This window comes from Aythya ferina (assembly GCF_964211825.1).
Source record: "Aythya ferina genome assembly, chromosome: 9".
Taxonomy (NCBI): domain Eukaryota; kingdom Metazoa; phylum Chordata; class Aves; order Anseriformes; family Anatidae; genus Aythya; species Aythya ferina.
This window is the reverse complement of record NC_140305.1, coordinates 19,916,600-19,938,528: the sequence shown is the minus strand read 5'-3', so window position 1 is coordinate 19,938,528 and position 21,929 is coordinate 19,916,600. Positions and strand designations below refer to the sequence as shown.

The 21,929-nt window shown below is 42.4% G+C and overlaps 1 protein-coding gene across 4 annotated transcripts in view; it reads left to right on the top strand.

The window, feature by feature from the left end:
* LOC311441202 (uncharacterized protein) overlaps nucleotides 1–21,929 on the top strand; it is a 320,517-nt gene that overhangs the window by 276,368 nt on the left and 22,220 nt on the right. For 3 of the 4 annotated variants that reach the window (XM_084528985.1, XM_084528986.1, XM_084528984.1), the window contains exon 7: nucleotides 603–742. The gene's annotated coding sequence lies outside the window, so the exon portion shown is untranslated. Of the gene's footprint in view, nucleotides 1–602; nucleotides 743–1,785; nucleotides 2,632–21,929 lie in introns of those variants that run through there. The other variant, XM_084528983.1, reaches the window with a different exon arrangement.

Here is a 21,929-nt window from a genome sequence, read left to right as displayed (position 1 = left end):
GATTTGAAATCATCATGACTAGACCACAAGGAAGTGGAGAGAAGGGCCCAGCTGTGGAGGAGACACTTAAAGCACAACCAGCACTTGAGAAAAACTCTTTGGGTATCTGGCTCTGACCCCTCAGGGTGGGGATTAAGGGAAGGTAGAAGGGACCACCTCCTCCCTCGTATAATCCACATAAGCACACAACATGTGTTGCTGCTAACCTCCAGATAAAGGGCTAACAGCAACACAGAGATGTACACATAATACATAGTCTTATTCCCAAATGTCATCATAACAACTGCATTTGGTGTTACTGCAAATGCTGCCCATGGCTGCCAGGAGTCCTGCTGCAGAATCCAGCCTCTCCATATGAAGCCCTGTTCTTTTATGAAGTGGTGTCCCAAAATAGGCCAGATCTTGTTCCCATGCCCAAGGAATTCTACACCCTCCCTGACACAGCAGGCATCTCCCAGTGGTCAGCACATCCCACCCTGCCCTCAGCCAGAGCACGCAGTGCCTCTCACAGACCCTTGGCAGCAAGCAGGGACTGTGCCAAACTAGACATTTGCTGTTCCTTCATTGCTGGGCTTTCTAAAATATTTTCTCTACCCCTGCAGGTGATGTGGGATTTCTCACCTTCTGAAAATCCTGTTCATGCTGCTGCTTCATACCACTGGTTTCCCAAGTTGGTGCTGTAACTTCCTCATTTGCCATGGAAGGATTGCTATCTCAACTCACCTGCGTTGTTTAAAATCTGGTAAGTGCTGAGATGAAAAAATTAGTTCTTTTATATTGGAAAGTATGTATCCATTGGGAGTGGGAAGAGAGAAATGCTGTTTGTGTTTTATTGCTTTGATTTAAATAAAAAAGGTTCCTCTATAGGAGCTGGAGGTTCTTGGGTACTTAAGGTTTTACAGTGTTCTCCCCAAGCAACACTGTAACAGTAAATGGATGAGTTATAGCAAAGTAACTAGAATGCAGGATAGGTGATTACAGCACAAAGGGACCTGGATAAAAAATAAAAAATATGCACATAAGCAAACACAAATGAACAAGAGGAACCTGAAAGCCCAACTAAGGCCACAGTCCAGGTCCAACAAGAAAGCACAAATGTTGGCACCCAAAGTTTTGATTGTCTCTGTTCAAAAAAGTTAAATAACAGTAGTTATCTCTCAGACTGATTTTTTCCAATGTCTGAAATCTCTGAAATCAGGATTTTTGCTCGAAGGTTTATAGCAAACGCTATGTTGTACACAGTGGTGTGATTACAGTGAACAAGAATTAGGAGATCCTAAAACACGCTGACAGTCCCTAGCATGCCTCATTGTGCTCCAGTGCTCTAGCTCGTATAGTACAGTCGGGAGGACCACCCACAGTTCGTAACAGCCATAGTGGAAAATTGTATGGGCTGTTCTAGCTAGGCGTAATTGGATGGGCAAAAAATTGAGTTTTCCAGCTTTTGGAGCTATTTACTTCACCTGTTTTAATTTTAGTTGAGATGGAATAATATGTTTCTCAAGGAAATATTAAGGCGTTGCCTCTCTTTAGCCTAATAAATTTCATCTTCAGGAGAGTCTTTAAGATGTTCATATTTGTAATGGCAAGGAATACAAACTCTTAAACATAATAGGTTAAATTCATGGTAGTTGTACAACTAACAATGCTTACACTGAACCAATTGAACTGCTTGAAAGTTTTATAGGAACAAATGTGGTGGGGGTTTTTCACCATATCATTTGATCTGCTCTCTCCCCCTCTGCTGGCCTGCGATTTACTTCTTCTGACATATCCTTAACACAGGTCCTGGTGTGCCACTGTCACCTTGAATTATGTTTATTTTGAAAGTTTGTGGACATCCCTGTTGCGGCCTCCCAGGGAAAAGCACTTTTGGACTGACTGCTGAGAATCGGCATTGGAGCGTGTTTACTTTGCTCCAAGTCCAACTGCTCTGTGGGCTGAAACTTGAGAGGAGGCTACCAAGTCTGTTTTAAAAACAAATGGGACTTAAGCCATGCGACTTCCTAGGCAACATACTAGAGCCTACAGAACTCAGAGCTGTTCTGTTCATTCAGGCAAGTATCCATTTATGGGACAACGTTATAATGAGGGTTTGTGCCAGCACAGTTTGTTTTGGATGGATTATTGTCCATGGTGCCACTGAGTTCTGACAGCACCCCAACACTGCACTTGGCCTGCAAATTTCAGCTGAAAGTTTTTGCCTTACCAGTTTTGGAGTGATTGAAAAAGCCATAAAAAGGTGTGAAACTCAGTGTCCTGACATATTGGCTCTGGCCTGTGAGAAGCAGGTGTCCCCAAACTGCATCAATGCTTTGTCTCTTCCTCATTGCCAGAACGAGCCTTTGGCATCACAGATAGTATGGCACAGATTAAATCAGCCTTTAACTGTTCTCATTTACACCTCAGTCATAATTTACTTATACAGTCCAGACATAGGGTACTTCCTGACCTTTCCAGTTCTTTGTCAATCTGGAGTGAGGTTCTTGAAAGACATTAAAGTTGAACACCATTTTTCTACCAGCGTTGTTACAGAAAGGTTACTGAGTCTTCCAAACCACCTTTTTGCAAAGATCAGTGTAGCGATGTATTGTTTGTTTTTCAGCATAAATAAAAGACCTCAGTAACTTATTTTGCAGAAATCGCTCTGTTGTTGTAAAACAGAAAAATAATCAATTTACAAGGCAAATTGAAAACATTTCTAGAAATGAGATCAGAACCTGAATCTCCCTTCCACTCCCCTCTGCTTAGAGGCACACTGGTCTGTTTGGATCTGAGATGTGTTGCCAGCACACTCTAGAAGAAACTCGTGGTCTTCCACACTGATGGCAATTTCTCTGAGTCAGCAGGAAATTTGCCTTGACTTCATGGCAACTGGATCAGGCTTTCTGCTACTAAATAGAGGATCCCATTTTCTAGATTTTCTGTAGTGTCTTTCAGCGCTGCAGAATCAATTCGAGTTATTAAAAATAATAATGCCATCACACTGACTTTTATTCCTTTATATTCTGGCTTGAAAATCAAACTGAGAAAGAAGCATAAACTCATTAAGCTTTAATCTAAAACAAAAGTTTGGAGCCAAATGTTCATGTTCAGTCTTTTCATTCTGTAAACAGTGTCCCATTAGACAGAGATAACACATAAGGGGTACAGATGACAAACACCGTGTTCATAGGATCTGTATTCACTCTGAACAGAAGGAATAGAAGTGTGTATTTACCAGTAATTAACATTTTAACTAGTGTTTGGTGAAATTCATAATGTGATTTAAAAATCGAGAATTCCTGGATTACAGGGAAGAGCAATTACTTAAATAAAAGCTACTGAAAAGGTGTCCAGAGGTAAATAATAATAATAATAATAGTAATAGTAATAATAATAATAATAAAAGACCCCCCTCCCCAGTGGGAAATGATTACACAGTAATCCATGCCACTTAGTCAAATATCAGAAAAGGGTACCATAGACCCATAATTAGCAATGTAACAAGCAGAGCCTTGAGAAAACAAGCTGGTCCTCAAGACACTAATCTTCATTGCTAGCACCCATCCAACAGGCTTCATCTCAAGGAGCGAATGAGGCAGGCAAGAAAATAAAAGGACCTATAGAGCCAGCAGGAAAGTTGCCCATGTGCTACTTTGAGTAGACTTCAAGGGGGTAAAAGGAGAAGAGGTAGGAGGGGGCAAAGCAGTTGTGTTGTCTGTCCTTCACCCCCACTTCACCCTTCTCTCTCCCCCCCGCCCAAAAAAAAAATAATAAAAAAAAAAAATTAAAAGAAAGGGAAAGAACCCGACTTGCTTCTGCAGAAGCTGCCTAGCGACACACAACTAATTAATATGGCTGGTCCTCTGTTTGCAGATCTTGTTATCAGTAAAAATAATAATAAAATGAGCCCTAGCAGTCTGGATATCTGCAATTACAGTGTGAATTGCATGAGAGGATTATATGAAGTGCTCTTGGCATGGAGGGTGGGGGACCAAGGCGCTTCAACTTGAGAGCAGTAAGCAGCTGCTTTGGGGCTTTGCACCTGCTGCTCACCAGGCTGTTTTCACCTCTAGACGAAAACAGGCTTCTCTCTCTTCCTCTGTCTCATTTCTTTTCACACAGTGCACAAACGTAAAAACAGAGAAGGATTTTTATTTATTAAAAAAAGAAAAAAAAAAAAAAGAAAAGAAAAGAAAGCAAGAAAATCAAATTGTCTTCTTAAAGAAGTTTCACTGCAGCAAGATGAGAGGCATCTTACGACAGCGAAGGGGAATCTGAAGATGGAGTTTGGGTCCAAAGAGACAGGCAAGCTAGCTCCATTTTAATGCAGAGGCAGCAGACAGAGTGCGATCTGAGATTGGCAAAGTTTCAATGTAAATCCAGGGGGGCAAGGGGGATGGGGCTGGGATGAGAAGAAAGGACTCTTTTACTGTTTCATGCTTCTAAGTCCTGCCGATCAGCATAAGCTCAGCTCGACATTCTGGGAATAGCAATGAGGCACACACAACAATCAAAACACCCTAAATCTGTTTGATGATTCAGACACTTCGTGCATCTGCACCGACAAAATGGGACTTCAATTAAATAACTTGCAGATTTCCACAGAGGGGGGAAAAAGTCGGGGGAACATGAGGATTTTTAATTAGTAACTCCGAATACAAGCCGTTTTTTTAATTAGGTGTTTGCACTACCACTTTATTCTTAAAGGGAGATTTCTAAGCGCGTGGGATTGTTGTGAAAGAAGATCCTGGACAGTTTGTTCCTAACATTTTGTTGCAACCTGCATTTGCTCCTAAACAGCTTTTCTTCAGCAAATGAAACTCAGCTACTAATCTAACCAAGTTGTTCAAATTAAGGCCAAGATTTTTTTGAAAGCTTTAAGAGCATACACACATCCAGAAATATAAATACACACATGTGTAGTGTCCAGGATATGTTCTAAGGCCCTGCAACAGTTTTCTTGTGCTTCTGATGGTTCAGATTACTCTTTGTGGCTAGCCTAGTTATATAGTTAAAAATGTACTGGGGACCATTATATATATAACTGTACCATTTAAAGAGAGATGCTAAAAGTTTGTTACAAAGCTGAATGAAATTCCCATTTGACTTTACTGCTCCGCAGTCACCACTTCTAGTAAGAGCAAACCACTAATGATTGCAAGCTTCAGAGTCTGAAAAACGATGGGTGAAATCCCGGACCCTTTGAAGTCATTGAGTGCTTTTCATTGACTACTGGGGTCAGGATTCATGCTCAAAATCTCCCGAGTGTGTTCTGGCATGGCGCAGTAATGTACACATCTCTGACACACACACATGCACTGTGAATTTGCAAAATATCTCCCTGAAAAGACATGCTTTCTGTGGCAGGCCATGCTTTTGAAGCATCAGAGAAGAGATCAAGCCATTTGGTAGTCTAACCACCTTGTGACACTAGATTGAGAATACTTCTCTGTTATTTTTTAAAATATGCCCAAAGCAGAAGCAGTGGCAATGCCATTTTTATATCCTTATCCACTGGGCTGTGGACAATTTTTGCTATGACAAAACATTTACAATGGTATGGAAGAGATTAAAAGTTGGATTTCTTTCCCCTCCCTTCTTTTTCCTAGCAGGGGTACAGCAAGTAGATCATATAAAGAGGGACCATGATCATTTATCCAAATGCAAACAAATCTAAGCATGAGGATTTACCACAGACTGACTTTCTTTTTTTAAAAATTTATTTCATGTGTTAATACAAAGACTGTTTAGCAAAAGTAGAATGCCAGGATTTGCATATGAATAGGTACCTAAAGATCAACGAGATCAACTCATTAGGGCCTGAACATCTAAACATACGAAAGTCAAAGAGGCCAGAGCTCAAGAGGCTGGCTGCTGAGATTCCCAGTGACTAATCCAAGCAATGCTGTTAGTTTTAAACTTAATACTATTTTTTCTGCCTTAACAAAAAAATTCTTTCACCTGAAATCAAAGCTCAGTCCAAGAAAAAGTAGTCTAGTGATTGTTCCTGGGATTCAATTTTTTCCTTTGCCACTGCCTTTCTCCATGGCATTGGGCAAGCCACTTAGGAGGGGACTCATCTCACCTAGCAGTGGCTGTCTGGAAGGGAGGACTCTTCACTACCTCATTGTCCAGGTTCCCTTTGCAGTCAGCATGAACAGGCACTTTCCAAAGAACTGTTCGTTCTTGCTGTGGTATTCCCTCCCAAGACTGTCTAAATCTCTGACTGCAGGTGTTTATCTTGTCCTCTTGCCTATGCCAAGAATCTCCCTGAGTACCTCAGACCACTGTGACTATGGAATCTGATGTGCCTCAGTACATCATCTGTAAAATGGGATTAAGTGATTAATGCTACCTCTGTGTCTCATGTGAGTTAGGAAGTAGAGCGTATTATAAACCATAAGATGATCAGATATTAAAATAGTGGGAGTCATATGGATGCCATAAAAAGATAGGGTCCTGATCCAGTATCTGTGGCAACCAAGGGAATCTCTCCTCTGGCCTTTTGTGGGTATTAGATCAATCAATCCCCAGTGACATTATCCATTCACTGCAGAGTAAGTGAAGGTATGGCCAGAATTTTTCCACCGGCAGAGAAGGGAGAGGGTATGGGAAAGCCCTGACCTTACTCTATGCTTGAATAGTAGGAAGAGGGAAAGCACAAACAGGCTTTCAAAGCTGCCTACAGGATTTGGACACATCAGTTTATTAATGTTAGCGGAAATTGGGCATCCACATCTCTGGAAATTTCAGCCTCTGCATTTACAACACAAAAAGAGCCTGACCACAGAGGAGATATTTCCCTAATCTTGGCACCATTGCAGATTTTTGTTTGAGCTTCCTTGGATTAGACCTTTAGTGAATGGCACTGCTCAGATGTTACAGGAAGGACACATTTACTCCTCGTTCACCCCAAGGTGTAGCAGCCCAGTGTCAGGACAGCATATTCTCAGGGCTAGATCCTGAGCCTGTCATTAAATCTGTCTTTTGACCTTGGGCAAGTCACTTAACCTCGGTTTCCTCTGACTGTAAAATGCAGATAAAATATTCCCTGCCTCATGGCCGTGTTGGGAAGATTAACAGTTAGACATTGTTCTGAGAGCCTTGAATAAGAGCTCTGAGTGCATGCAGAGTACTGTTTCTATTGGATACTGCTTTCTCTTTCTACATACAGAAGGGCTGACTTTTAAACTGGCAAGAAGCCCAGGCCCGTGACTAGTGGTGTGCCCCATTTGAATGCACAATAACTACAGTTGCATGCACAAATTGGGTATCCGTGCATGGAAACTGGACACACAGTTGTTTACAGAACAGAAGAGTTTCTCTCTTGCGCTTGCTTGGAAAACTCAAGGACTCCATTTACCAAGTAGAAAAAGCAATGCCACCACCCGTGCAATATCAAACAGTTTCCAGGCAGCATTTTAAATGGGTTAATAAGATATAATGCCATCCCCTTCAGAGACTGCAGTGTGGGCACTTTATGTTGACCCGAGTTAAAATATCACACTGATTCTACAACTCTTGCAAGCTGTCTTGGTTTAAACGTGCCAAATGAGATCCTTCTGGGGAAGTTGAGAAGGGAAAAGATTGGCAGGTATTTTGTTTGATGTGTGTAAATCAGGCCTGAAATGGCATAAGTGCAGTTTACCCTGAGATAAACTGGACTTGGCTGAGGATCTGGCACTGTTTATACACGAGGCCATAAATAAACTCCAAGCAGGACAGCAAACACGTTGTGCAAAGCCTCAGGAGGGCTGCTTTGCCAGGTGTTGGGCTCTGCTGCCCTCACTAAAGAGCCCTGGGAGGGTGGGTTGGACAGGGAGAGCACTCTGGTTTTGGCTCCACGGGTTGGGGATGTGCTGGGGAGTTGTTGGGATCCCAGCAGCTCTGGTGGGAAGAAGGGAGACTGCGTACGTCCTCTGTGTGCAGTCTGATCTCTAGTCGTTTTCCAGGCTCATAACTCCAGGAGGAAAGAAAATCTCATGAATAATGTGGGGGTGAGAGGAGATGCAATAGGGAGTGAGGGCAGTGTGCTGCTGGCTGGGACAGTTTTTTCACTCACACAGAACTCCTTGCTGTGTGATAGCTAAATCTTTAACCAGGAGCATCTCCTATCTCTGCAGTCTCTGCTTTCTGTCTGGCTGCCTCTGGAGGTACCTAGCAGAGATGGTGGCAAGCTTTTTCAAGTACTTTCCTATACCCTTCAGCTTTGGGGCCAGCCTTGCCCTGGGAGCCCCCAGGAGCTTTCCCATGCCCCAGCCTTAGTCCTCCCGCTAGCAGCAGGACTCTGTGTTCCTCTCACACCTCAGCACACCGAAAGGAGATGATATTCTGAGATGGCATCAGGCTTCGTTGCCTTATTCATGGGGCAGAAACTGTTGTGATTCCAGGCCGCATGGGTCTCTTCAGGGTGGGTGAGCGGCATCAGCTTAGGATGTCCCCATCGCTAGGGCTTATCTGCTTTAAGCAGTAATACACTAATTTACTACTGTGGTAGGAATGATTGAAATATTTAGACATAATGGAGGAAGTTTAATAGGGTCTACTGAGAAACCCAGGTGTTTAGATCAGCTTAAAAATAATAACCTTCTCCCCTGCTGAGCACTTTCTTTTCACAATAAGCTCAGCTTTTATTCTTAACCATAAAGACTACCTCAGACAGGAAATTATTCACGTGATTGGTCTTTACAAGTAGCGGAGGGTTTAAACTCAGGGCTGGAGAGGTCATTAGTGGACAGCCATGTGATTAACCTTTGCTTGCCCGTTTCTTTTCACACTTTGTTAACAGCTCCCATTATTGCCCTTCTGTGTCTCAAGGAAGTAGTTTATTGACAGTATTAAAAATACATAGCTACAAATTCCAAAGAGCCCATCCTTGTGTAAAACATCCAGTCATTTCTAGCCAGATGATATATGTAGGACAGAGCCCTGCAATTTCTGGTGAAAGGGAATCCAGAAATAAATTTGCCCATTAACACTGGATTTGGGTTAACATCTGTTGTTTTACCCATCACAGGACCTGTTCCCTAGCCTGTCTCAGAAAGTTTTATAATGCATAAAAGCTAAGGTTTAGTTAAACAGTACTGCTACTGGTTGTCTTAATGTATCACAGCCTAATGGGAGTCGTATTGGATGCTCAGTATCTTTTTGAGTAGAGATGGTCATCTAAGGGACTTAGAAATCTTGGTCAAAATGATGCAGTCTGCACTTCAATGCAGTTTCGACTTCTAAATAATCCATGCTATATATTGATCTTCAAAGTGGAAATGTTTCACTTTTGCTCTGAATTGCACTCTCTGCCCTAGAGCTTGCAGTGCACTGGGCGAGGGACGGCCGGGGAGCAGCGCATGTTCCTCCAGCCTCATACCGGTGTGCGGCACGGTCTGCTCCTCGTAATCCACACAGAGTCTCGTGCATGGTACGGTCCCGTCCACAGCCAAAGAAACCAAGCCACCGAAAAAACAGCAAGGCAGAAAGGAAAAAGGGAAAAATAACACCAAGTGGCAGGATTTTACACTTGTCTAGTCTTTGTGGGTGCCTTGCATAAAATTGATAGTGGAGATGGCATCAAAAAAATGCCGCAGCACAGGCTGGGGGCAGGGGAGAGGGGGTGCCTCTTTTACTTATTTATTTTGCATTGTGTTGCAGGGTAAGTTCAAGAGGGAGGTGAAAGGGGGGAGGTGTTCAATGGGGGCCCTTCCAAAGCAAAAGGGTCTTTTGGACAGAAAGGAGAGTGTCAAGGCATTTTGACAGAAAGTGGCTGAATGTGTCTTTTCTAGTTAACTTCTGTGAACTGTTGGGCATTTCTGCGCACAAAGGGGCACTTTCTTGGCAGCTGAGGAGGGAGGGCAGAAGTCAGAGAGGGCAAAAGAGGAAGGCAAAGGGGAACATCAGTTTATGAATGCAAAACTTACAGTAGATTATTTTTTTTTTAGAGTTGAACATGTACACTGAAGAAAGCCCCCAGGCAGCCATAACTTCCTCAGCTGGCACTTACTTGGCAGAAAACCCAAGCCTCAGTGAATTTACCAGTGCTTCAGGAAGCATCCACCCACGACATTACTCAGCCTGAACTCAACCCAGCAGGGTGCTGAGCTCCTTCAATTCCTCTTAAACTCACTCTGTCCTGAGGTGCTCAGCACCCTGCTGGGATGAGGCCATACCTCAGGGTGGCTACAATCCCATTATGGACCTACAGGTTGGACAAGGCGAAAATGGAAAGCATAGAGATAAAAATTTAGAGAAGACATGTATGTGAGACATCCTAGAAGTAGCAGCAGTTCTGGTGGCTAAAACATTTGTTAGACAACATTGGGCTAGATTATTTAATGCATGCTCAGATATCTTTATACTACATTGTAGGTCAGACATATCATAAGAATTCAGCATGCCCTTCTCCATCTGTTACAATATTTAAGTTTTTTATTTTTAAACAAAATGGGGAAATTAAAGTACTCAACAGAAGTGAAAATAAAAGATATCTTCAAAGATAATGGATGTTCCCATAAAGATAGATAAGAAAGTTGCCTTTTTTTTTCCTTTAGTTTTACATATCTGACTATTTCTTACTGTAAAACCTGGACCAGACTATTCCTTTACGATGGCTATAGATCAGAAGTGAGGCAAGATTTGGGATTTACTGTGAAAGCATTGAATGAGAAAATATTCTAGAGGAAAAGTAAGATCAATCAGAAAGTTTTGAGCCTGTCCCTAGAAAAAGCTGAGATAGAGCAATGAGGGAATAAAAAAAGCTCTGCAGAAGCAGCAAGGACAGGAACACTTAAAATGGGGACCTCAGTAGCAGCTTCTAATTGCAGAGTACGTGTGTATATATATATATATTAACTTACAGGGGGAATGTAGGGTCCCAAGGCAAAGACTGCTTGTAGTTTGGTTGGATTCACAGACCCTTCCAGCAATGGCCATTTTTGTATAAACTGGTTGAAAGGTAGTTTTGTGAGAAGTCAGGACTGCATTTTGTGTTTTGACTTTCCCTGTGAAAGGAAGGACTTCTGTTTAACGAAACTTAATTAATTTACCTTGTTATTTAAGAGCAAAAGGGAATGGAAGTACAAAAGCCAGATAAAGCCTCATTAGAATGTTTTTACTTTTGGACTCTGTATCAGGAAGTTGTATCTGTTCAGCAGCATAAAAGCATTTTATCGATGACACAACAGAGCTGCTAGTGACATTTCAGCACTGAAGAGGCTCTAACAAATTTCAGTAATTTACCTGTACCTGGTTACAACCCCCTAATTAAAGCTGTGTTGAAGCCTATACGTATTCCCAGCTTTCTGGAGTTTATCACTTTACTTTAAAAATTAGCTGCTGGCTAAAAATTGTCATACAAAGACCTAACATAGGAGCATGTTCTAAATAATAATAAAAAAATAACACTTTGACAGCTTTATAAGTTATTACGGTGTTTAAAAAAAAAATCTGTCAGTTCAATTTTTCTTAGGACCCCCCTGGAAACAGCGCTGTCTGTTAAACAGCAGTCCCTGACATTTGGGGATTGTTTATAAGTGTTGGGAGTGAAGCCAGGTACATCAGCTGAGGCATGTTTCCAAAAGAAGTTATTGCAGGTGTGTTTTATTAACTCACCTCCCCATGCATTTCTTCTGTATTTTAGGTCACACACTTCAAGGGCTGGGTCTCCCTGGTCTACTCATGTTGTTTTATTCTGACTGCAGTACAAAGGCAGGGTCACATTTGGACTAGGTCTTGTTGTGCTGTTTTGTTTTGCTTTTTAGCAGCATTAAAAAAAAAAAAAAAAAAAAAAAAAAAAAAAGAGAGAGAGACTTGGCTGAACTCAGGGTTCTTGAGAGCTCTCAGCTGGAGTTGTTTTGCTCTGTGTTGCTCCTCCTTCTTCCCCAGTGGACACGTCAAGGTAGAAACACAGACCATGCTTCCTCACTCCAGTGCTGTGCTAAAGCTGCCCATTAGACGTGTCCCAGGTTTGATCTATGTCAGAGCAGGAAAGGGTGGGCACACAACTTCTGGTTTTCTGATCTTCCCAATCTATTTTCTGTGCTGGGTGCAAGTCGCCCTTTGGCCCTCAGTCAACAGCAGCAGCAAAGTGAGAATCCACTGCCTGCATTGTGTCTGAGCGTAGCTTTTACATGTGGCTGAATACAGACGTTTTGGTTGGTGTTTTTGTGGCATTGTCTTCTGTGATAGCTCCCAGCTATGCTCTTTGCTTGGACAAGCTCAGAGAGCTCCCAGGGTAATTTGAGGAAGCCCTGGGCATGCTGTCAATGTACTTGCTACCAGGTGAGACAAAGAAGAGTGTTTTAGTCATGTAATTTCTGACCATGTGCACTTTAAAAACTCTTTTCCCCTGTTGCTCCATGTTCTCTCCCTAGAGCTGTCACTTGCTCGCCTGCTTTGGAGACGTCCACGTGCTGTTAGCCACAAGGGCAGGTTGCTGCCATCCTGAGGCCGCAGGCTCCAATGCCACGCTCTGTGCAGCAGGTCACAGGGAGGCAGTCACCTCTTACTGTGAACCCTGAGGCTCCTCCATGTCTCTGGCAGGCTTGGTGTTCCCTTAGGTGTTTTTTTCCTATACATTCACAGTTGGAAATAAGTAAAGGCTTCGCTTACTTACAATGCTCTTTTTTTTGTGTGTGTGTGCGTGTTTTAATTTAGCTCTATAGCCAGGGCATGTCTAAGCACGTGGAAAGGCCATTTGTCTTCTTTGTGTTGGCTTGGTTGGCAAATGTGACTTCAAGTATCTTAGTCTGAGCAGGATTTTGCAAGTGTACTATGGTTTTGGGGAAGGGAAAGGCCTTTCAAACTGCTCTTGGGTCTGACCTCAGAGTTTCAAATACACGGAGACGCCATTTCAACCTTTGGCAGTAGGCTTGCAGCCACCCAAATCTGATTGGAGGAACCACAATACCTGGTGTTCTTCTGACACAGCCTTCTGACTTAGCTTTGCCATTACAAGGTTGGTTTAGTTGTTTTTTATTGTTCTGGTTGCTCTTGGATTTTGATATACCAGTTACTATCTAAAAGGGTGACAGGCTGGGGTGGTTCAGGTTGGGATCTAAGACTTGCCACAAACTGGTGTGATAAAATGAGTTCCTTCAACCACCTGTCTCAATTATTGTAAAATAACAAAAGTGAACTGAGGGTATTTCTTTTTTCTCCCCCTATTTAAATTGAGGCTAGTAGAAGAATGCACCTCACTGCTTTCATGGCGTGGTTTGTTTGTTTGTTTTGGATGTATAGCTCTAGTTTTTGCTGTAGTGTCAACATTAAGTAATGAGAAACAAATGAGACAACACTTCTTCCCACCCTGTACAGGGCACGTGGTATTACAATGCTGAGTCTTTGTGTGAGAACAGACAAATAAGCACTTAGACTTCTGTGAGATGAAGGACAAGGCTAATTTTCATGGCAGTGTTTTACTTTGAAACCCCAAATGGATTGGCTTGCACTAACTCAATAGCAAAGGGGGAAAAAGGTTCTAGCGAACGTTTAAAATCACTGTGCTTACATAGTTTTAGTCCTCTTTTTTCCTATCCATTTTTATCCCATAGTGTCACCGCCTGATGTTCACATGAGATCTTTGTGTATTTCTACCCAATGCTGAATTTAATTCGCATTTTCAATACCTTAGGGACAAAACAAAACAAAAACAAAAACAAAAACAAACAAACAAACAAAAAACCTATGACAATTGGAATGCTAAAATGCTAAAGCAAGCTGGGTAGGACCTCTGTGGTTCATCCTCACTAGCCTTTGCTTTGGGTTTAGTGGGGCATCTCATCTCTGAGTGCTGTCTATACCAAGTGGCAGCACCAGATGCTTGGCGGCCTTTTCCACAGTGCTTTCTCAGGGTGCTTGGTACTCAGGCTGTAAGGACAAAAGCTGATTCAGACCAGCTTGATGCTCAGGTATACTGGGAACTAAACCACGAGCAGATACCATCAGAACACATTTCACTTGTGACCTTTCACAGCCAATGAATTGAAGGGATTTTCCTTTGCTGTGGATCAAATTTAAAACTACTTCCCAGGAGTGAAAGGTCATCACATGGAGTCACGATATCCAGTTAAATACAGCTAAATAGAACTCGTTAGCATCACAATGAATGGAGTTACATATTACCTGGTCTAGAGGATGACTGAGTGGAGCAGAAGAGGGGGGAGAGCAAAGGAATAGATCCCCCATCACCCTTAATGAAGCACTATAATAGCAAACGAAAAGCACAGAGCAGAATTTGACTAACTCTGCCCTTTAAATCTGTTCCCTTTGGTCAGCAATATGACTGTTCAGAAAAATATGGGAATTGTTGCAGAAACGATGTATTCTCCTCTCTCTGTGTTTGCATTCGTGGTAGTTACAGATCGATCAAAGTGGGAATATACTATTTACCACCTCCCAGTGGGGCTTTGATCTCCAGATACCGTCTGCACCGAGGAAAAAGGAAATCCAGCGATCACTTTTGTGAAATCAGATTCCCCCAGTGGGGCAAATTGCACCCCTAGGCACTATCTGATTGGCAGGAGGACCTCATATATTAGTGGATCCATGGCATCTTTTGTCCTTTGAGACCCTCTCCCTTCTGGGGAGTGCTTTTTGCTCTCCAGACCTTTTCTGGCAGCTGTTGTTTCAGTCTTTCTGTTTCTGGTTGACTTGAGGAAGGTTATTTTCTTCAGACTGAGCATTGAAAATGCATGGCTGCAGATTGGGGGAATGTGAAATGAATAAATGAGTGCAGGGGAGTTTGGGAATTGCTTTGGGTTCTTTGGTGAAGAAGCTGTTCTGCAAATGGGGAGGATCTACACACAAGACAGCATCACCGTGCCGTGAAGTGAATAGCTCATAGTCAATGATTTACTTTGGTGATCTGGCTTTTCTTCTTTTTTTTTTTTTTTTTTTCCCTCCTTCATTTTCTTCCTGTTTGGCATGGTTGGGTCTTTGTATTCTGTTTCTCTATTTTCTGGGGGAGGGAAGGGTGGATGAGATCAAAGAGAAGGACCAGTTCCTTTGTTTGTTTTAAATGAAGCACTATTTGAATTTTCTCAACCCTTTTTGCGAGTTGTTTCTTTTGCTATATATACACACACACACTACATTGACTTTTCTATGGTTATTCAATAGTTAGTGTTCAGAATGGCCAAGCAAGTTACTGTCATTAGTAGTGAAATGAAGGTGGTTATCTAGGGAGGTTCTTTGCTGCTTAATCCAGGAGGCCACATTAGGATTTCAGCTCAGTCTCACATTGCAAGTTGGACTCTGGGACTGCCACACTCAACAAACCCACCTCTTCTAGGTGCATACCCTTGAGGGTAGGCCTCTGTTCTTGATGTACACATTTCAAGCCATAGACAAGCTGCCATTGTGCTCCCACAGGTTGCTTCAGATTTGTTCTCTGGCTGGTTGAGCAGGACCCAAGCTGGGGAAAATGTTACAAGAAAAAGGGATTTTGAGTATGTCATGGTTGCAGTGCCCTGCTAATAAAGGCTGGCCCAATCTTCCCCTCTTCCCCTCTCAAGCTCTCACTTTAAGCCATGCTCTCCTGTTCCTTCTTCTCAACACCAGATCCATCAATCTGCTGCATTTAGGGAACTGGCACAGACACTTCCCTGAACAAAACCAATATTTATTTATATATTTATTTATTTCCAAGGCAGTTGAGTGTGTCAGTAACAGCCTTGCTCCCTGACAATACTGGAGAGGTCATGGGTATGACATAGCATTGCTACCATCATCTTTTTAGGCATGATGGCTGCATTTGAGTACTGGCCCAAAAACACACAGTTCCCAAGCTATAAAGCTGAGAAAAGCTGGGGACTTCCCCCCACCTTCAAGGGAAACTTTTTAATTTCTTGCCCCAAGGTATATGCCAATCGTCCCTGCAAGCTGCATGTTCTGACAGCCAAAAGCAAGCACATAGGACAAATGGGAAGAAACAGTATGGGAAAGGGGTCATTAATGAAAACTCATATTTATACATGCTGAATGAGGGATTAGCCATGGTGCATCTGAATTAGTTTCTTAATGTACCCAAATAAACCCAAAGATTTGTCGTTAGCAATCCCTACCTAAGCATTCATAGTTATTCACTGAAGAGATCTTAGTGGAGGATGGTCCTGAGAGGGGCTGGAATACTTACTTTTTAAGAAGAAAAGTTGTGTTTTAATGACTTCCAATAAAACTGCCATCTGTATACTGGAAATACTTCAAAATTTCCACCCCTGCCTGAGGCAAGCTCCACTGGAGTTAGGTAGTACTGATTTACACCAGCTGAGGTCCCTGTTTTTTTTCCCTTAATTTTCTGTTTTTATTGGTGTTCTTTTTTTTTTTTTTTTCCCCCCTTGGTTATAAAACTTTTACTAGCTAGAGGAGATCACATTCCATTCGGGAGCTCACTTTATGTTCTTCAGAGGAAATCATCACCTTGGTGCAGACAAGTTTCAGCATTTCTGTGCTGAGAAAAGGGAGGGGGGGGAGGCAGGGGAAGGGAGCAGATTTATACTTTTTAAATGAAGCACTTCATGTGGATGGGGAAATGCCTCCAGCAGAATCAAGGCTTCTGTAAGGAACATCTGGAAATAGAGACATAATATTGCTTTCCTTTATCCATCCAGAGCTGTAGGGAAATTCAGGCCCAGAAGAGTACTGCCTGCTCCGTCTTGGAGCTCTCCCCATCATCTATATGCTTTCCCACAGGTTTAATCTGCTGAACGTGGGCATTTCCCAGGCTAAGGCTACCTGAACACGTAACACGATACAGCGATCTGTCATCTTCAATAGGATAATCAGCCACCTCTCTCTACCCCCATTTTTAAATGAGGAAATGAGCTTCCTCCATCCCCACCTCCCCCTTTTTAATGCTATACATCTTTTTGGATTTATAGAAATGCTGTGTACTTCTGAGCACCGCTGATGAGTGATTCGATCGGTTGGGTTTATCTTAGAATTATTCTGCACTTTTGTGGTTTCTAAGGCAACCACACTTTTTGAATGAACTGCAGAATAAATGAAGGTATCCCAAATATGTGACAGCTGAACCTACATGACATGCCTTTGCAATACTAAGTACATGCATGTAGCAGTTTTAAAACATCTAAGGCTAAAAAGTATCCTGAGCTCTTACAGAACCTGATTTACATGAGCCACGAGTCTGATTCTTCCTGACTTGAAGACAGTGCTTGGTATGGCAGGGTGGGTGAAGGCTGTGAAAGACAAAGTAGAAACTCAAGGGTAACAGCCTAGTCCTTACTGATTTCAGCAGGTGCAGGCAGTTTCCAGGTGAAGAGAAGTAAAAGGAAAAATACTGAGGATTTTATCATGAGCTTTGCCCTCTGATTAAAGGGAGAAGGATGTTTATTTCTCTGGTTTTTAAAATATTTAAACTCATCAGCAGTCAAGGTACTGGAATTATGAACTTCTCAATCTTTTCCTCTGTTCTCTAGGGGTTTTCTCTCTGCAGAAATAAGACTGTCTGTGTAGGTTGAAGGTAGATTTTTTTTTTTTCCAGTGGAGGTTAGTTCTGAACTGCAGAAATCACGGGTCTTTTGTATTTAGTTGAGGAGAATATCACTACTGACAATACTGGAAGTGTCGGGGGAGCAAGAGGACTTCCCCTCCAACTGGCCATATCTGAACACGAAATAGCAGCCTCTGATCTCAGAAGAGGAGGGATGGATCGTGCTGCTGATGTGCAGCTCAGGCCACCTCACTCACACCCAGGCTTTTCTCTTGCTGAGTCAACTGAATGCCTGGGAGGCTGGATGGTCTCAGGGGCTTCTGGAACTACTGCTGTGAAAGCCCTATCCACAGCATGTTTCAGCCAGATGTAGCCAGAGGAATTGACTGCTCCTTTGAGGGAGAAAGAGTGAGCGGTTGGGAGTGAGCAGCAGCTCCCTGGGTGACTGACAGGAAAGAGACTTAGTGAAATGTGCCTTTCAGTTTTCTGCAGCTTTTTTCCCCCATCCTCTCATCAGCTTTGGTCTGTGTATGTGGGGGGGGGGGAGGTTGACACTTCAATATTAACACTTATCTAACCCATCTGTATCTTCTTCTAGACCAAATAATTAAAGGAGACTTTTCGTAATGCTAGGTATACAGTACAACAATGCAGCATAATATGTCCCCCCAACTATTGTGCACACCTCTTTGGAAGGAAAGCTTCCAGTGCAGGCTTTCATCTATTTTGTTTTTATGTAGTTCAGCCCTGGCACCTCTACACACCTGCCCCTCCCCCAGAAAAAAATATTTATTTAATAGATTTTGCATTGCTCTTGCGTTTCCATTTTTAGCAGATGCAGATGTGCTCGCTCTGATGGAACCTTTCATTTTGCTTAATGGGGAGAAGGATTTTTTGCACACACCAACTGAGCTGCAATTAAGATTATTACAAGAAATGGATCCAAGGAAGGTTCTTGTAAGGCTAAGTCCAAGATTCCCTGGCAACAGACATAAGTCAAAAAAAAAATTTGAGGACATTTCCTTCATAATACTCTCTTTCCCTAATACGTAATCTTTTGTTGGGCCTTTTTTCCCCACTCCCTCCAAACCCCCAGTGCTCTCCCTAAGAGAGCAGGTAGATGTAATTGTAGGTACCCCTCAGAGCTTTCTGTTAGTGCCCTAAAAGCAGAACAGGACTGTTGAAAGATGTGCGTGAAACTTGCAATCACCAGTTCTCCTCTGAGTGGTCAAGCACTATTCTGCACTGATTTTTGTTTAGCCGAAATCAAGAGCAGAACCCAGCAAAACTCAGGGCTATAAGCTGTCTTCCTTCTGCCTTCACCACTGAGAGTTAAAACGTAGAAAAGCATTCTGGTTTCCAAACCCAGCCATGTGAAATGCTCACTTTCCTTAATCTGAAGAGGTGAGCAATTTCTGAACATATTCTGTGACATCCTTGTAGTGTTTTCATGAAAATCTGGGTAACCCTTGCTGAATGAGCCTGCCTGTAAAATTACTGCAATTTCCCAAGGCACCGGTATGGCACACAGTCCCCAGGCTGAACGCGGCTCAGAGCATTCTTAGCAACAATTGACATAATTTTCAGGTATCCAAAATGCCACAATATTGGAAATAGAAGTGCAGAGAGCGATCTGCTGAATTCTGCCAGGCACTCGTGAGAGTGGGCTTGGACCTCAAGTACAGACCAGAAAAACCTGCATGCTGGGGAGCCTGGGAGCACTTGCCATTAGGGGGTTTGCTCCCAGCCATCGGTGCTGCACTTTGTGCAGGCTGGGAAAATAATCCTTAATGGGTGGGCAGGAAGGGATCCATTTAACTCCTAGAACTCGAGGAAAGATGTTTTTAGGTGGGAGGTATATCTTCAAGGCCTCTGACCTGTTTTTCTAAGGGAGTAGTCACCAGCTTTCCTGAAATGTTTGGACAGCCAAAGGACTGAAAGCTCTGAAGAGCTTCCCTCTGTTGAGCAAATTCAGAGGCAGCATTTCTTTGCACAAGTTTAACAGTGGGTGGTAAACACGGAAAAAGTATCTTCCCTCACATTATTTTCTGACAAGCCGTACATGACACATCATGTTGCGATGTCTGGTTCATGATTGCTGCTAGGTATTACTGCAAGAGGAACACCTGACCTGGGATTTTTTTTTCCAGGTAATTAGCGGGTGGGGTTATCCACACCAGTGCAAGTATTTGGGGATTAGCTGCAAATCATTCAGCAAAATGGGAGCATTGCTTAGCAGGAACTCCAAATAGTTACTGCTGTGTGCAGTACATGATTCTGTGGCTTCTTCATTGCAACTAGCCTAAGCTTCCTCTAAATCACCCTGACTTCCCTGGAAATGAAAGCCAACCCTTGCATAGAGACTTAGGATAAGTTCAGCATCTTGTTATAGAACATGGTGGTATATGGATTTAAAGCTTAGAATTTCTCTTCATTTAGATAGCTGGGAAGAGGATGAAACTGATACCAGCATGATTATCAGAGTCTGTTTTCATGTCAAAACATCAGTGGGATTTTTTTCTCCTATTATGTGCAGGTCTAGGACTATCAGGTCTAGGACTATAATACAGGGAGTTGCACCATTAAAACTAAATTCCCAGACAGAATTCCCTCCATATACGTTAACGTATTTGTGTGTGTGTATATAACTTAGGAAAGATTTCAGCCCTATGTTGTGATTGCCTGGGATAAATTGTGAGTGATGTCAAAGGGCCTCTCCTGTAAAGTGTTGAGCAACTACTAAAAATAAAATGAGTAACAATACTAAAAAGCCTTCATTCCTGTACAGCTGAAAACACTCGGCATTTTGAATGCCTGGCCTGTGTAGCAGTCAATACAAGGCTAGATGATAAAAGTTTGAGTGTAGCAGCGTGGTAATCTCTTTTAGAAATCTTTCTCATCAGTGAGATAAAATAGTTTTGCTGTTGCATGGAGCGCAGCTAAAACTGATAGTATGTGCCAGTGTCAACTTCTATTAGGGCTAATGTCTTCCCAGGAGGTGCTGGTAGCGCTGTCTTTCCTGGAAACCCAGCAGGTTCTGCTGTGTTCACCGTACAGCAGATAATGCTAGAACAAATCCTGGGAGCAGAAACTTCCTATTCCCTCCGAGATTCTCTTCATTCAACATTTGTTATGACCACGTCTCCTCTCAAACTCTTCCTCAAAGACCTAAACATGCCAAGCTTCTTAGATCTTTCCCCATAAGTCTAGTTTTCAAACTCCTGTGCTATTTGTGTGGTTCCTTTCTGAACTCTTTGAGCTGTTGCCAGATACACAAGTGAACTTCCAAAGTAGACATGGTATTGCTGTTCTGATCTTGGTGTGGCTCCTGGCAGAGCAGGATCACTTCCCCACCTCTAACTTGATACCTCCCTTCTCATGCACTCAGAAGACACACTTGCCCTTTTAGCTGCAGCTTTGCATTGAGAGCTCATGTTGAAGCTGTTATCTCCGCTATTTTTTTTAGTCTCACTCAGGGTCACTTTTTTCCAAGACAGAATCTTCCACCTTATAGCTGTAATCTGCCCTCTGGGTTCCCAGATGTATCACTTTGCATTTGGCTGTATTAAATGCAGCCAAATTGAATCACAATCATTTGACCAGGAGATTCGGCTCGCTCTGTAATCGTAACCAATCTTGGTGATGTCTGCTGAAACTTTATCAGCAAGAATTGTATATCATCACCCAGGCCGTTGGTAAAAAAAATCCTTAAATGCCAAACCATTGGGGAATACTCTGTCATATTTTCCATGCATCTCTAAAGGTATCCTGATGATTGGCATTTCCCCCCTAAAAATGCACCTGTGAGCTGTTTACAAGATACATAGGGTATATGTATTACGTGATTCCTTTTAACAGAAGTTTTTGAACTCAGAATTTCACCTGTAGTAGAGAAGTTCAAGAATCCTATGTTAAACTATCTTTGTCACCCTGCCCCATAATCCATCTACTTTCTTCCTCCCCCCAAAATGTCTCCCAAACAAGTTTGCTCATTCCTAACCTGTGTCAAATATATACTAATGCATACACTGGTATGAGTTATGTTCTCAGCACTTTTTTTTCTATTATTTTATCTATTATTTATTATTTTTATATCTATCTATCACTTTTATCTATTATTAAAATGCTAAGCAAAAAAAAATTCATATTTGTGGGATCATGCTTGACCTAGCCTCTGTAGAATGCCTCATGTATCTGAAGTCTGACTTCCTAAGGAAATTTTCTTTAGCCAGATCTGGACACGTTCATTCTTCTCTGGTAACATTATAAGTGATTAGCCTATTTGAACTAAATGTCCTGTTGAGACTAATGTTCCAGAGATGCTAATTATTAGTGAGTTTTGTAAACAAGTTCCAAACAAACAATCAAAACAAAACAAACAAACAAGCAAAAAAGAGTAGAAGAAGAAGGCTTGTTGTAATGCCCTTTACTCAGCCAGCTCTACTAGATTCTAGAGACTTCATCTGAAAGAGGGTCTTGGGAAAGCTGGTTCCATTAGTCC